The following is a 17659-nucleotide window of genomic DNA, read 5'->3' as shown; positions in this document are numbered from 1 at the left end:
CTATTGCAGGAGCAGATGCAGACCTTATGAATGTTTGGCAAGCTCGGTATGATGACTACTTGATAGATTAGTGTGCCATGATTTACGGCTTAGAACCGGGACTTCAAAAATGTTTTGAACACCACGGAGCATATAAGATGTTTCAAGAGCTGAAATTGGTATTTCAGACTCATGCCCGAGTCAAGAGGTATGAGACCTCTGACAAGTACTTTGCCTACAAGATGGAGGAGAATAGCTCAACCAGTGAGCATGTGCTCAGAATGTCTGAGTACTTCAATTTCTTGAATCAAGTGGGAGTTAATCTTCCAGATAAGATAGTGATTGACATAGTTCTCTAGTCACTATCGCCAAGTTACTGAAACTTCGTAATGAACTATAATATGCAAGGGATGACGAAAACGATCCCCGAGCTCTTCATGATGTTGAAATCAATGAAGGTAGAAATCAAAAAAGCATCAAATGTTGATGGTTGACAAGACCACTACATTCAAGTAAAAGGGAATAAGGGGAACTTCAAGAAGAACGGCAGCAAGTTGCTGCTCAAGTGAAGAAGCCCAAAGCTAGACCCAAGCCTGAAACTGAGTGCTTCTACTCCAAAGGAAATGGTCACTAGAAGCGGAACTTCCCCAAATACTTGGCGGATAAGAAGGATGGCCAAGCGAACAAAAGTATATATGATATACATATTATTGATGTGTACTTTACTAGTATTCATAGTAGCCCTTGGGTATTTGATACTCGTTCAGTTGCTATGATTAGTAACTCAAAACAGGAGTTACAAAAAGAAAAAAGACTAGTTGAGGGCGAGGTGACGATGTGTGTTGGAGATGATTCCAAAGGTTGATAAAACCACCATCACACACCCCCTTTACCTTCGGGATTATTGTTGAACCTAATATAAATGTTATTTGGTGTTTGCGTTGAGCATAATATGATGGTATCATGTTTATTGCAATACGGTTATTCATTTAAGTCAAAGAATATTTGTTATTCTGTTTACATGAATAAAACCTTCTGTGGTCATACACCCAAGGTGAATGGTTTGTTGAATCTCGATTGTAGTGATACACATATTCATAATATTGAAGCCAAAAGATGCAAGGTTAATAATGATAGTGCAACTTATTTATGACAGTGCCGTTTAGGTCATATTGGTGTAAAGCACATGAAGAAACTCCATGCTGGTGAGTTTTTGGAACCACTTGATTATGAATCACTTGATGCTTGCGAACCATGCCTCATGGGCAAGATGACTAAGACTCCCTTCTCTGAAACAATCGAGCGAGCAATAGACTTATTGGAAATAATACATACTGATGTATGCGATCCAATGAGTGTTGATTCTCGCGGCGGGTATCGTTATTTTCTGACCTTCACAGATGATTTGAGCAGATACGAGTATATCTATTTAATGAAACACACGTCTGAAACGTTTGAAAATTTCAAAGAATTTCAGAGTGAAGTGGAGAATCATCGTAACAAGAAAACAAAGTTTCTACGATCTGATCGCGGAGATGAAATATTTGAGTTACCAGTTTGTCCTTCAGTTGAAACAGTGTCGAATAGTTTTGCAACTCACGCCACCTAGAACACCACAGTGTAATGGTGTGTCCAAACGCTGTAACTGTATTTTACTAGATATTGTGCGATCTATGATGTCTCTTACCGATTTACCACTATCATTTTGGGGGTTATGCATTAGAGACAATTGCATTCACGTTAAATAGGGCACCATCTAAATCCGTTGAGACGACACCGTATGAACTATGGTTTAGCAAGAAACCTAAGCTGTCGTTCCTTAAAGCTTGGGGTTGCAATGCTTATGTGAAAAAGTTTTTGCCTGATAAGCTCAAACCCAAATCGGAGAAGTGCATTTCATAGGATACCCAAAAGAAACTGTTGGGTACACCTTCTATCACAGATCCGAAGGCAATATGTTTGTTGCTAAGAGTGGATCCTTTCTAGAGAAGGAGTTTCTCTCGAAAGAAGTGAGTGGGAGGAAAGTAGAACTTGATGAGGTAATTGTACCTTCTCCTGAATTGGAAAGTAGTTCATCACAGAAATCAGTTCCAGTGATACCTACACCAATTAGTGAGGAAGTTATTGATGATGATCATGAAACTTCAGATCAAGTTACTACCGAACCTCGTAGGTCAATCAGAGTACGTTCCACACCAGAGTGGTACGGTAATCCTGTTCTGGAAGTCAGGTTACTTGACCATGATGAACCTATGAACTATGAGGAAGCGATGATGATCCCAGATTGCGCGAAATGGCTTAAGGCCATGAAATCTAAGATGGGATCCATGTATGAGAACAAAGTATGGAATTTGATTGACTTGCCCGATGATCGGTGAGCCATTCAGAACAAATGGATCTTCAAGAGGAAGACGGATACTGATAGTAGTGTTACTATCTACAAAGCTCGAATTATCGCAAAAAGGTTTTCGACAAGTTCAAGGTGTTGACTACGATGAGATTTTCTCACTCGTATCGATGCTTAAAAGTCTGTCTGAATCATATTAACAGTTGCCGCATTTTATGAAATCTGGCAAATGGATATCAAAACTACATTCCTTAATGGATTTATTAAAGAAGAGTTGTATATGATGCAACCTGAAGGTTTTGTCAATCCTAAAGATGCTAACAAAGTGTGCAAGCTCCAGCGATCCATCTATGGACTGGTGCAAGCATCTCGGAGTTGGAATATACGTTTTGATGCGTTGATTAAAGCATATAGTTTTATACAGACTTACAGTGAAGCCTGTATTTACAAGAAAGTGAGTGGGAGCACTACAGCCTTTCTGATAAGTATATGTGAATGACATATTGTTGATCGGAAATGATGTAGAATTTTCTGGAAAGCATAAAGTAGTGTTTGAAAGGATTTTTTTCAAAGAAAGACCTTGTTAAAGCTGCTTATATATTGAGCATCAATATCTATAGATATATGTCAAGACGCTTGATAAGTTTTTTCAATGAGTACATACCTTGACAAGATTTTGAAGGAGTTCAAAATGGATCAGTCAAAGAAGGAGTTCTTGCCTGTGTTGCAAGGTGTGAAGTTGAGTAAAGACTCAAAACCCTACCACGGCAGAAAAAAGAAAGAGAATGAGAAGTCATTCCCTATGCCTCAGTCATATGTTCTATAAAGTATGCTATGCTGTGTACCAGACCTATTGTATACCTTTGCATGATTTTGGCAAGGGAGTACAATAGTGATCTAGGAGTAGATCACTCGACAACGGTCAAAATTATCCTTAGAGGACTAAGATAATATTTCTCGGTTATGGAGGTCATAAAAGAGTTCGTCGTAAAGAGTTACGTCAGTGCAAGCTTTTGACACTGATCTAGATGATACTAAGTCTCGATCTAGATACATATTGAACGTGCGAGCAATTAGCTAGAGTAGCTCCGTGCAAAGTATTGTAGACATAGAAATTTGCAAAATACATACAGATCTGAATGTTGCAGACCTGTAAACTAAACTTCTCTCACAAGAAAAACATGAACACTATTTGGGTGTTAACCACATAGCGATGTGAACTAGATTATTGACTCTAGTAAACCCTTTGGGTATTAGTCACATGAAGATGTGAACTAATCACATAAATATTTGAACTATGGGTGTTAGAATCATTACTGTGTAATCTAGATTATTGACTCTAGTGCAAGTGGGAGACTGAAGGAAATATGCCCTAGAGGCAATAATAAAGTTGTTATTTATATTTCCTTATATCATGATAAATGTTTATTATTCATGCTAGAATTGTATTAACCAGAAACTTAGTACATGTGTGAATACATAGACAACATAGTGTCTCTAGTATGCCTCTACTTGACTAGCTCGTTAATCAAAGATGGTTAAGTTTCCTAGCCATGGATATGTGTTGTCATTTGATGAATGGGATCACATCATTAGAGAATGATGTGATGGAATAGACCCATCCGTTAGCTTAGCACTATGATCGTTTAGTTTATTGCTATTGCTTTCTTCATGACTTATACATGTCCCTATGACTATGAGATTATGCAACTCCCGAATACCGGAGGAACACTAAGTGTGCTATCAAACGTCACAACATAACTGGGTGATTATAAAGATGCTCTATAGGTGTCTCCGATGGTGTTTGCTGAGTTGGCATAGATCGAGATTAGGATTTGTCACTCCAATTGTCAGAGAGGTATCTTTGGGCCCTCTCGGTAATGCACATCACTATAAGCCTTGCAAGCAATGTGACTAATGAGTTAGTTGCGAGATGATGCATTACGGAACGAGTAAAGAGACTTGCCGGTGAAAAGATTGTACTAGGTATGATGATACCGATGATCGAATCTCGGGCAAGTAACATACCGATGGCAAAGGGAACAACATATGTTGTTGTGCGGTTTGACCGATAAAGATCTTCATAGAATATGTAGGAACCAATAAGAGCATCCAGGTTCCGCTATTGGTTATTGACCGGAGATGTGTCCCGGTCATGTCTACATAGTTCTCGAACCTGTAGGGTCCACACGCTTAACGTTCGATGACGGTATGTATTATGAGTTATGTGATTTGATGCACCGAAGGTTGTTCGGAGTGCCAGATGAGATCACGGACATGACGAGGAGTCTCGAAATGGTAAATACATAAAGATTCATATATTGGAAGGCTAAATTCGGACACCTGAATGGTTCAGGTCGTTTCAGATAGTTTCGGAGTACCGGGGGTTACCGGACCCCCCGGGAAGCTATTGGGCCTAATGGGCCTAATGGTGGAAGAGAGGAGGCAGGCCAAGGTGTGGCGCGCACCCCCTAGACCAAACCGAATTGGACTAGGTCTAGTGGGCCGCCCCCCTTTCCTTCTCTTCTTCCTCTCCTTCCTTCTTCTCCTACTAGGACTAGGAAAGGGGGAAGCTACTCCTACTAGGAGTAGGACCCCCCTTGGGCGCGCCCCTTGTGGACGTCCCTCCTCCTCCCCTCCTTTATATACGAGGGAGGGGGTACCCCATAGACACACAAGTTGATCTTTTAGCCCTGTGCTGTGCTCCCCTCCACAGTTACACACCTCGGTCATATCGTTGTAGTGCTTAGGCGAAGCCCTGCGTCGGTAACTTCATCATCACCGTCAACATGCCGTCGTCCTGACGGAACTCTCCCTCGGCCTCAGCTGGATCAAGAGTTCGAGGGACGTCATCGAGCTGAGTGTGTGCTGATCGCGGAGGTGCCATGCGTTCGATACTTGGATCGGTTAAATCGTGAAGATGTTCAACTACATCAACTGCATTACTGAACGCTTCCGCTTTCGGTCTACGAGGGTATGTAGACACACTATCGCCTCTCATTTCTATGCATCTCCTAGATAGATCTTGCGAGATCGTAGGTAATTTTTTGAAATACTATGTTCCCCAACAGCCGCCGGGGCCACGGAGGACGGCGGCAGAGTGCGAGTATTATTTTTTCAATATAAGATGTGATGTGCTTAGTAACCACACACATTGGGTTCGAAATATCTCCGCTGGCGTTGGGACCACACACGCGCAATAGTCAAACAAGTTGCACGGCAAAGAGCTCCAAGCACGGAGTTTTGATGGGCTAGGACCATAGATGTGCATGGTATCAAGGATATAGTGTATATGTGGAGGACAGAGTGGGTGGTGATACCAAACGACAACCACCAACTCGGCTTTAATTGTAAAGGCACAAAAAATGGTTCACGTGAAGTTTGAATCCCATTGGTATTTTAATGCATTATTATATTTTTAGGCACATGACAGCAAATAGTTCACAACATGTAGATTGTCGTGGGTGATGATCAAATTGCCCTAATCTTGATTTGTGCACCATGCATTGGACGCATCAGCCTGATGTTATCTACCGCATGAGTGTATGATGGTGCGAGCTCAAACTCAAAGCATTGAAGGATCATGCAAAACGCCATCTTAGCCTCAAGAAGGGCGAACTGTTGGGCAATGCAGATACGTGGCCCCCAACTGAATGGTAGGAATGCACTAGGATTCTTGGATGCCTGGGAGATCCCATTGGTGAACCTCTCCAGCTTGAACTCATGTACATCCCTTCCCCATATATCTGGGTCATGGTTCATTAACAATAGGGGAAGCTCAATGAGAACACCGGCGGGGTATGTGATGCCCCCAATCTTTATCTCCTTGTACGTTTTACGGAAGAATGCGGCAGCAGGCGAGTACAACCGGAGTACCTCATAAAGAATCAAGGTCACCCGCAAATATAGTAGATTGTAAGATTCATATATCCAATTTTATATCCTGTTGTAACAATGGAATCAAGTAAACAAAACACCACTCACTGTTTTGAGTCGGTTAACGCCTTCATACTCAAGTTTGTTTTTTCCAAATAAGCTAATGACCTCCTCCCTTGCATGGTCCTGCCACTCTGGATGCATACTTAGTACGATCATTGTCCATGTGAGCAGTACTGATGTTGTTTCTGTCCCTGCAAGATAGAACAACGTGCATTCCTCCATGACCTCTTTAATGGTCATTCCTGAGATGGATTGGCCATTGTCGGGAAACGCAGTAATTTCAAAAAAATTCCTACGCACATGCAAGATCATGGTGATGCATAGCAACGAGAGGGGAGAGTGTCGTCCACGTACCCCCATAGACCGTAAGCGGAAGCGTTATGACAACGCGGTTGATGTAGTTGTACGTCTTCACGATCGACCGATCCTAGTACCGAACGTACGACACCTTCGCGATCTGCACACGTTCAGCTCGGTGACGTCCCACGAACTCACGATCAAGTAGAGCTTTGAGGGAGAGTTCCGTCAGCAGAACGGCGTGATGACGGTGTTGATGAAGTTACCGATGCAGGGCTTCGCCTAAGCACCGCTACGATATGACCGAGGTGGATTATGGTGGAAGGGGGCACCGCACATGGCTAAAATATCAATGATCAACTTGTGTGTCTATGGGGTGCCCCTCCCCCGTATATAAAGGAGTGGAGGACGGGAGAGGCCGGCCTTCCTAGCCGCGCCCCAAGGGGAGTCCTACTCCCACCGGGAGTAGGACTCCAACCCTTCCAAGAGTAGGAGTAGGAGAGAGGGAAGGAGGAGAGAGGGGGAAGGAAAGGGGGGCACCGCCCCCCTCCTTGTCCAATTCGGACTAGAGGGAGAGGGGGCGCGCGGCCTGCCCTGGCCGCCCCTCCTCTTCTACACTAAGGCCCAATAGGCCCATTACACTCCCCCGGGGGTTCCGGTAACCCCCCGATACTCCGGTTTTTTTCCGAACTTGCCCGGAACCCTTCCGAAGTCCAAACGTAGTCATCCAATATATCGATCTTTATGTGTCGACCATTTCGAGACTCCTCGTCATGTCCGTGATCATATCCGGGACTCTGAACTACCTTCAGTACATCAAAACACATAAACTCATATTACCAATTGTCACCGAATGTTAAGCGTGCGGACCCTACGGGTTCGAGAACTATGTAGACATGACCGAGACTCGGCTCCGGTTAATAACCAATAGGGGAACCTGGATGCTCATATTGGCTCCTACATATTCTATGAAGATCTTTATCGGTCAAACCGCATAACGGTGTACGTTGTTCCCTTTGTCATCGGTATGTTACTTGCCCGAGATTCGATCGTCGGTATCTCAATACCTAGTTCAATATCGTTATTGGCAAGTCTCTTTACTCGTTCTATAATGCATTTTCTTCGTTGTTCGTTTTGCATTCCGGCGCTCCGTTCTCCTCTGGTGGTATTTTCTACCTTCTTTTCGTGTGAGGGTGTTAAACATTTCCGGATTGGACCGATACTTGCCAAGCGGCCTTGGTTTACTACCGGTAGACCGCCTACCAAGTTTCGTATCTTTTGGACTTCGTTTGATGCTCCAACGGTTAACCAAGGGACCGAGAAGGCCTCGTGTGTGTTGCAGCCCAACACCCTTCCAAAGTGGCCCAAAACCCACCTAAACCTGTTCCATCATCTCGGTCGTTCGATCACGATCGCGTGGCCGAAAACCGCACCTCATTTGGACTCTCCAAGCTCCCTCTACCTATATATATGTGGCCATCCCCGATATTTTCGCGGATGAACCCTAGCCCCGCTCCTCTCGCATTGCCGGACATGTCCATCCGGTCGCCGGACATGTCCGCGCCGCCGCCACATCGCCCGGCCAATCGCATCGCGCCACATCGCCCTGCTGCTGCTCTCCTCCAACCCCCGCGCGCCACGTGCCCGTCACCGCACCTCCTCTCTCTCCCCCACGCCGCCGCGGCCCTGCGGGCCCACGGCCGGCCCGCCCGCCCCGACCGCGCCCCGTGCGTGGGCGTTCCCGCGCCGCCGCCCGAGTGCTGCGTGCCGCCGCCTTTCGCCGGAGAACGCCGCCGTGCGCCTCCTCCTGGCACCGCGAGCCGCCATGGCTCGTCGCCGGACACGCCGGCGCGCCCGCCTCGCCCCGCCTCGGAGGACCCCGCCACCGCGCATGCACGCCGCCGGCTGCTGGATCTGGCCACCTACACCGCCTCCTCCGCCTTGCCTCGACCGGCGCCCCCCCAAGCTCAAATTCCGGTCATCTCCATCGTCTCCGGTGAGTTCCCGTGGATTGGGACCAGATCCACCACTCCCCGAACCAAACGTCCCGTCTCAGATCTGCACCGCTCCGTCCCGGATCCCTCCGTCCCGCGTTGACTTTCGCGGAGGTATAATTTCACTAAGTCCCCGAAATTCCCAGATTCATATGCCCTTGTTCATCATGCCATAACTCATCATCCGTAGATCCGTTTTGGGCATATAGCATATCAAAATGTTCATCTCAGAGAGTACATCATTTCATCTCATTGCATCATTTTCATTTGAGTTCATCTTGATGCCCGAAATGCTGTTAGAAGAGTGCTATTTGAGATAATTGTCAGATCTGCTGCTCCATTTAGTTATTTGTCATTTTTGCCATGATTATTGTGTGCATGATATGCCTATGAGCTCTACATGTGTTTTGTTATATGTTTTGCCATCTATCCAGAGGTGCAACCCATGTATTTTTGTAATGTGTGTGGTGACTAGCACAAGCTTGCAAAGTGAGGCACTTGGTAATGCTGATTTCAGGGACTTAGCATTTCCACTAAGTCCATGATCTGTTTATTTCATGATGCCATATGTTCATGTTGTTTCCTAGTGATCCGTGCCTATTTTGAGGATGATCAGTAAGGATGATTTGTTAATCTTGTAGTGCTCTATCCATACATGTCTTTGTTTGCAATTATGGAGCACCCTAGCTTGAGTCAATCGAGCTCTATTTTTGTCATTTCGTGAATCTGGGCAGATTGTCTACTTGTTAGCGATTTTGCCGAGGATGTTGTAGTTGATCCGTGCATGCCATGTTGTTGTGATTGCCATGTCTAGATTGTATAATGTGTATTCTTGATGGGTGTATGCTTAGATTGCCATGACTTGCTCTGTAGTGAGTGCATCGAGCTCGTAAACATGCCTACTTGATATCTGTTTCAGCATGCTCCAGTTTTCACTAAGTCTGTGATCTGATTATGTTTTTGCCATGTTCACATGCTTGCAAAGGTATTTTCTGATCCCTTTTGGCTCAAGGTCACTAAGGGACTTTTGTTAAGATCTTTGAGTAGCTCCATGCAATGCCTTGCTTTGCCATGTTCAGGCCCTGTAGCATATAGTTTTCTTGCTCCAAAGTGTGCTATCTGATCTGAAATTCCAGGCTTGTGTTAATTTCACAAAGTCTGAAATCTGTTTAACAAATACATTTTTTCCATGCTTGTTTCAACCTGTTAATGGATGAATTGGCCGTGGCTCAGTGCTAGTCTTTTGTTAAGCTTCTTGAGTGGATCCCTCCCATGTATTTTGTTGTCATGTTTGAGTGTTGTAGCATGTTCATCTTGTTGCATTTAGATGGCTACTTGCTGTAAATCGCAGAACGTGGTCATATTTGAATCGCTTGCCATTTCCAAACCGTAACTCCGATTCCGGCGATCTTTATATCGATTTCAACCGAAATCACCTCACCTTTCCAGTGGCACTCTTGTATTTCCAAGTTTAGGCCAGGTTCATGCATTCCTTGTCCAATCATGCATATGCATCGCATCCCGCATCCCGCATATCATACCATGTTCATGTGTGGTTTGTTTACTATGTTGTGTGCTTCTTTTCCGGTGTTTGCTTCTTCGGGTTGGTTCCGTTAACATCGTGTTGTGAGGACCCGTTCGTCTACGTTCCGTTTGTCTTCTTCATGGACTCGTTCTTCTTCCTTGCGGGATTTCAGGCAAGATGATCATACCCTCGAAATCACTTCTATCTTTGCTTGCTAGATGCTCGCTCTTTTGCTATGCCTATGCTGCGATACCTACCACTTGCTTATCATGCCACCCATATTGTTGAACCAAGCCTCTAACCCACCTTGTCCTAGCAAACCGTTGATTGGCTATGTTACCGCTTTGCTCAGCCCCTCTTATAGCGTTGTTAGTTGCAGGTGAAGATTGAAGTTTTGTTCCTTGTTGGAACATGGAGATGTTGTTCCTGGTTGGAACATGTTTACTTGTTGGGATATCACAATATATCTTATTTAATTAATGCATCTATATACTTGGTAAAGGGTGGAAGGCTCGGCCTTATGCCTGGTGTTTCGTTCCACTCTGGCCGCCCTAGTTTCCGTCATATCGGTGTTATGTTCCCGGATTTTGCGTTCCTTACGCGGTTGGGTAATAATGGGAACCCCTTGACAGTTCGCCTTGAGTAAAGCTCTTCCAGCAATGCCCAACATTGGTTTTACCATTCGCCACCTAGCCTTTTATTTTCCCTTGGGAGTCGCGCTCCTGAGGGTCATCATTATTTTAACCCCCCCCCCTCGGGCGAGTGCTCCTCTGAGTGTTGGTCCAACTGAGCGATGTCCGGGGCTACCAGGGGCAACTCTGGGCTGGCCTACCCGATGTCTGGCTCATCTGAGTGTGCCCTGAGAACAAGATATGTGCAGCTCCTATCGGGATTTGTCGGCACATTCGGGCGGTGTTGCTGGTTTAGTTTTACCCTGTCGAAATGTCTTGTAGAACCGGGATACCGAGTCTGATCGGAATGTCTCGGGAGGAGGTCTATTCCTTCGTTGACCGTGAGAGCTTGTGATGGGCTAAGTTGGGACACCCCTGCAGGGATTTGAACTTTTGAAAGCCGTGCCCGCGGTTATGGGCAGATGGCAATTTGTTAATGTCCGGTTGTAGAAAACCTGAAGTTGACCTTAATTAAAATACATCAACCGCGTGTGTAACCGTGATGGTCTCTTTCCGGCGGAGTCCGGGAAGTGAACACGGTGTTGGAGTTATGCTTGACGTAGGTTGTTCTAGGATCACTTCTTGATCATACTTTTACCGACCGTGCTTTGCCTTCTCTTCTCGCTCTTATTTGCGTATGTTAGCCACCATATATGCTAGTCGCTTGCTGCAGCTCCACCTCATACCTTTTACCTTACCCATAAGCTTAAATAGTCTTGATCGTGAGGGTGTGAGATTGCTGAGTCCCCGTGACTCACAGATACTTTCAAAACCAGCTTGCAGGTGCCGATGAGTCCGTGTAGATGACGCAACCAAGCTCGGGAGGAGCTCGATGAAGATCTTGTCCTTTGTGTTGTTTCGTTCTAGTTGATCAGTAGTGGAGCCCAGTTGGGGTCGATCGGGGACCATGTCGCTTTTGGGGTTCTTCTTTTATTTTGGTTCCGTAGTCGGACCTTGATTGTATTTGGATGTTGTAATGCTTTATTCATGTAATTGTGTGAAGTGGCGATTGTAAGCCAACTATGTATCTTTTCCCTTATGTATTACATGGGTTGTGTGAAGATTGCCTCACTTGCGACATTGCTTTCAATGTGGTTATGCCTCTAAGTCGTGCTTCGACACGTGGGAGATATAGCCGCATCGAGGGCGTTACAAGTTGGTATCAGAGCCTTCCCCGACCTTAGGAGCCCCCATTGCTTGATCATTTTTAGCAGCCATTGTTGATTCTAGAAAAATGTTTTGAGTCATTTAGGAATTATATATCGGAGAGTTTAGGAATTCTTTTTACTTCCCAGTCTCCTCATCGCTCTGGTAAGGCATCCTGACGTAGAGTTTTGACTCTTCTCTTCTCAAATTTCACTAAAAAAATTTAGGATCACGCGGGTATCTTGGAATCATTCCGACGGTTTTGTGACGAGAACATTGTCTTGGTGCCTCCTGTCAGGGGTTTTGTGGCAGTGTCCCGGGGAGTTGAGACCCGAGGTGTTGTCGTCATAATTTTATCATTGCAGTTCTGGAATACCTGAGTTTAGTATGCCGACATCAAAAATCTCTTTTATGCAGTTCGTTGGTGAGATAACCTCGACGCCACCCAGTACTGGGGCGGGAGTTCGAGAGTATTGCCATAACTTGTATAACGTATGCTTTTCGAAGGTTGAGGTAGATGATTTCCGAAGGTTCCTTGGTTATGTGTTGAAGGATGGATACATCTGGATGTAGGATTTGCTAGATTTGGGTGAGATATTATGCTTCCCCTGTATCCCCAACACCTGATTGCATAACCGGAAAGGTTCGGGAGTTTCATAGGTGGGAATTCAAGTAGCTCTTAGGATATCTTTCCGACAGATGTATGATATGAAATTGGGGTTTGACGTCTAGTGGTCCGCCTATCCACGGTCGGTTTTACAGTGGTCTCGTTGTGTCTTAAAGAGTCCTTGGCTATGCCGACTCGGGGACGCTTCGTATGTCATGTGCACTGCCTTGTACATGATGGTGCTGTACGATCGAGCCCGTGTAGGCCCCACCACAAAAACTTCGGACAAAATCTCTATCATATGTTTGTTCCGGCTTATTTTGCAAGCCAATCCTTTGTTTTGTTTTTGAGCTGTGGTATTCGAGTTGCTTCGAAGTGAAATGTTGATTCCATACCTTCCCCAGTTGGTGTTCTCATGTTCCCATGTGAATACTAATCCTTCATGATAATCGAGACTGTCATGTCAATCCTTTTCAACCGGCGTGTTTCTCTTCAAGTGGTTCCGATCATTTCAACATTCACAAGATCATTTATCAGTTCTTCTCAACGGTACTCATTTCATCCGTCCCAAGGTGCCTTTGTTTTTTTCCCACCCTCCCACCCTTTTTATTCAAGGACTAAGATTTCGTAAGCAAGTGCCCATCCTATTCATGCGAAGCCTCTCCATTCCTTTCCCTTCAATGTTCTTACCCGGTGATTCTCATGAAGATACTAACAGAGCATCAAGTTCATCATTCTTCGTTCTTTTTCTTCTCCGGTGGTTTCAAGTCAAGCTTTGTTGATCATACCCTTTCCTCATGTCAATGCTTTCTCATACCGGTGCAATTCTTAATCATTCACCTCTCGCTATTCATTTGTTCCGGAGTGCTGAAGATATTTCGAAGATTTGTGTTTTCACTTTGCATCCATTCAAGCTATTTCGAGGTCCTATCTTATTCAAGCCATTTAATTCAACCGGTGCAATCTCTCCTTCAAATCGTTCTATGGAGTTTTTTTTGAGTGGGCCCTAACCCACAGGTCTTTTCCCAGGATCTTACCTGACTCTTCTTATTTGTCCGGAGATATTATCAAATTCTTTTCCAAGTTTAACGTAAGAATGATTCATCATCAGTCATATGTTTTTCTCCAAGATGTTTCGAATTCTTAGCATCGTTGGCTCAACCTTTTCCATTCTTCATTCCGGAGTGCCTCTACAATTATTGTTGGTGTTTCTCGTCATAATTCTCAGATTTTGAAGACCGAAGAAGAGTTTCTTTTTAATCTTGCTCCATTCTCTCCAAGATTCGTGATTCTAGCTTGTTGCCATCCTCTCATAATTATTTTCGATTGTGAGAATTTTTTTCACCCATCAGGATATATTCAAGGGTATTTTCAGTTCGATTATCCGGAGCCCATCATTTCAGAAGACTTGTTCATTCTCAGCTTTCAGCTCTCGTTCCCCAAATTTCATCGGTGCATCAATCAAATATTCTCTAATCAGTTCATGATCTCTTTGTTTTCTTATATCTAAACTCTCTCTTGTATCTCCGTTCATTTGCTAATTCTTACCGGTGATTCACCCCTTTACTTCGTTTGTTTTCAATTCTTACGGTGGTTCGTTCAAGACCTCTTCCTTGGTTATCATATCAATTCTTTCGGTTTTTTTTCAAATTCTACCGGTGGTTCGTTCAAGATTTTCCCAAGTTGCTCTATATCTATCTTAATTCTTTCTACAAGAATAAGTAGTATGCCAATGTAATTGATTGTCATCAATTTAATTGGTGAAGGATGAGCATAACATAATTCTTATTCTTGATTCACCCAAGTGATTAATTCTTTATTCCGGAGGCTCATCAAATTCTCGGTTCGAGATGCTTTATCTATCCTTTTCCCGGAGTTCCAAGTTCTCTCAATTATTTCACCACGGAGATTCATCTAAATCATTACAAGGATTCAACTTGTGTTTTCGACTTCTCTTTCCTTTCGTTTAACCATTCTTTTGTTTACCGGAGTTCTTCATCAAGGTGCTACATGATGGTTCATCAAGGATAAAATTTCTTCTCGAAGTGTTCATTGAGATTCTTTTCAGAGGAGTTCAAGCATTCTTCATCTTGCAATCCGGAGTGCAATTTTTTTTCTATCGTATCTTTGGAGGTGGATTATGCCATTCTTGATAATTTGAGTTCATGTTTCATGATTCACATGTTATTAAGAATGAGGTATTTTAAATCCATCAATCTCGTCATTGGAGTTACCTTGGGTTATATTTCACCTAAATCTTTCCCTAAGGATTGTTGCTATCTATGGTGCTTATAATTGACCCAAGTTCTTCATCTATCCCCCCGGTGAAATAAGTTCTCGTCTTCTTGTTCATATCAATCCAATATATCGTTTCCGTTAGTGGCAGATTTTCACCTCTTGGTTTTGAGATGTTTTCCATAAGCCCACTTCAAGCCTATCTTTTCGGTGTGGATTGTTCCAACAACTCCGTGTGACCCTTCTCTTTAAGATGCTTGTCAGGTAGAAGATGTTGTTTTCTTCTCCGTTCTTTTGTTCCGTCGATACAACTTCTATTCTTTCGTTTCGGAGGCATTGTGTCGTTGTTCTCTTCAACCATCTTCTTGTTTTGTCAAAATCATGTTCTTTTCATGATTGTCCATTTAACCGGAGTGCCGTGCCCTCTTTTCAAGTTCTATCACCTTATCAAGTTCTTATTCAATTCCTTTTCTTTTCAACCGGAGTGCTATCCGAATTTGTTCTTCCTTGTTCCTCTTTCCTAACGGAGTGTTTTCAACTCTGTTATTCTCCGTTGTTTTCTTTCTTGCAAGGGCTTAACCTTTTTCAAGGTTCTTTGGTCTCACTCGTTTGTCAAAGGAGCAACTTAGTTTTACCTCTTCTCTCTTTCTTCCGTTTTTCCCTCCGGTGCCATTCTAGATCTCGGGACGAGATCCTCTCGTAGTGGTGGAGTGTTGTAACGCCCCGAGACCGATGTGCCAGGTGTCGTCTAGTTATTCGCTGCTGTTGCCATGTCATTGCTTGCGTGTCATGCATTGCATATCATGTCATCATGTGCATTTCATTTGCATACATGTTCATCGCATGCATCCAAGCATTTTCTCCGTTGTTCGTTTTGCATTCCGGTGCTCCGTTCTCCTTCGGTGGTCTTTTCTACCTTCTTTCCTGTGCGGGTGTTAAACATTTCCGGATTGGACCGATACTTGCCAAGCGGCCTTGGTTTACTACCGGTAGACCGCCTGCCAAGTTTCGTATCTTTTGGACTTCGTTTGATGCTCCAACAGTTAACCAAGGGACCGAGAAGGCCTCGTGTGTGTTGCAGCCCAACACCCTTCCAAAGTGGCCCAAAACCCACCTAAACCTGTTCCATCATTTCGGTCATTCGATCACGATCGCGTGGCCGAAAACCGCACCTCATTTGTACTCTCCTAGCTCCCTCTACCTATACATATGTGGCCATCCCCGATATTTTCGCGGATGAACCCTAGCCCCGCTCCTCTCGCATCGCCGGACATGTCCATCCGGTCGCCGGACATGTCCGCGCCACTGCCACATCGCCCGGCCAATCGCATCGCGCCACGTCGCCCTGCTGCTGCTCTCCTCCAACCCCCACGCGCCACGTGCCCGTCACCGCACCTCCTCTCTCTCCCCCACGCCGCCGCGGCCCTGCGGGCCCACGGCCGGCCCGCCCGGCCCGACCGTGCCCCGCGCGTGGGCGTTCCCACGCCGCCGCCTTTCGCCGGAGAACGCCGCCGTGCGCCTCCTCCTGGCACCGCGAGCCACCACGGCTCGTTGCCGGACTCGCCGGCGCGCCCACCTCGCCCCGCCTCGGAGGTCCCCGCCACCGCGCATGCACGCCGCCGGCCGCCGGATCCGGCCACCTACACCGCCTCCTCCGCCTTGCCTCGACCGGCGCCGCCCCAAGCTCAAATTCCGGTCATCTCCATCGTCTCCAGCGAGTTCCCGTGGATCGGGACCAGATCCACCACTCCCCGAACCAAACGTCCCGTCTCAGATCTGCACCGCTCCGTCCCGGATCCCTCCGTCCCGCGTTGACTTTCGCGGAGGTATAATTTCACTAAGTCCCCGAAATTCCCAGATTCATATGCCCTTGTTCATCATGCCATAACTCATCATCCGTAGATCCGTTTTGGGCATATAGCATATCAAAATGTTCATCTCAGAGAGTACATCATTTCATCTCATTGCATCATTTTCATTTGAGTTCATCTTGATGCCCAAAATGCTGTTAGAAGAGTACTATTTGAGATAATTGTCAGATCTGCTGCTCCATTTAGTTATTTGTCATTTTTGCCATGATTATTGTGTGCATGATATGCCTATGAGCTCTACATGTGTTTTGTTATATGTTTTGCCATCTATCCAGAGGTGCAACCCATGTATTTTTGTGATGTGTGTGGTGACTAGCACAAGCTTGCAAAGTGAGGCACTTGGTAATGCTGATTTCAGGGACTTACCATTTCCACTAAGTCCATGATCTGTTTATTTCATGATGCCATATGTTCATGTTGTTTCCTAGTGATCCGTGCCTGTTTTGAGGATGATCAGTAAGGATGATTTGTTAATCTTGTAGTGCTCTATCCATACATTTCTTTCTTTGCAATTATGGAGCACCCTAGCTTGAGTCAATCGAGCTCTATTTTTGTCATTTCGTGAATCTGGGCAGATTGTCTACTTGTTAGCGATTTTGCCGAGGATGTTGTAGTTGATCCGTGCATGCCATGTTGTTGTGATTGCCATGTCTAGCTTGTATAATGTGTATTCTTGATGGGTGTATGCTTAGATTTCCATGACTTGCTCTGTAGTGAGTGCATCGAGCTCGTAAACATGCCTACTTGATATCTGTTTCAGCATGCTCCACTTTTCACTAAGTCTGTGATCTGATTATGTTTTTGCCATGTTCACATGCTTGCAAAGGTATTTTCTGATCCCTTTTGGCTCAAGGTCACTAAGGGACTTTTGTTAAGCTCTTTGAGTAGCTCCATGCAATGCCTTGCTTTGCCATGTTCAGGCCCTGTAGCATATAGTTTTCTTGCTCCAAAGTGTGCTATCTGAACTGAAATTCCAGGCTTGTGTTAATTTCACTAAGTCTTAAATCTGTTTAACAAATACATCTTTTCCATGCTTGTTTCAACCTGT

At 44.9% G+C, this 17659-nt stretch overlaps 1 pseudogene; it reads right to left on the bottom strand.

Annotated features, from left to right (window-relative positions):
- Nucleotides 1-5797: 5797 nt before the first annotated feature.
- Nucleotides 5798-17659, bottom strand: part of LOC125535562 (cytochrome P450 CYP72A616-like) — a 193002-nt pseudogene continuing 181140 nt past the window's right edge.

This window comes from Triticum urartu, chromosome 2A (assembly GCF_056163025.1).
Source record: "Triticum urartu cultivar PI428250 chromosome 2A, HENAU_Tu73, whole genome shotgun sequence".
Lineage (NCBI taxonomy): Eukaryota > Viridiplantae > Streptophyta > Magnoliopsida > Poales > Poaceae > Triticum > Triticum urartu.
This window is presented reverse-complemented; position numbering and strand designations above follow the sequence as displayed.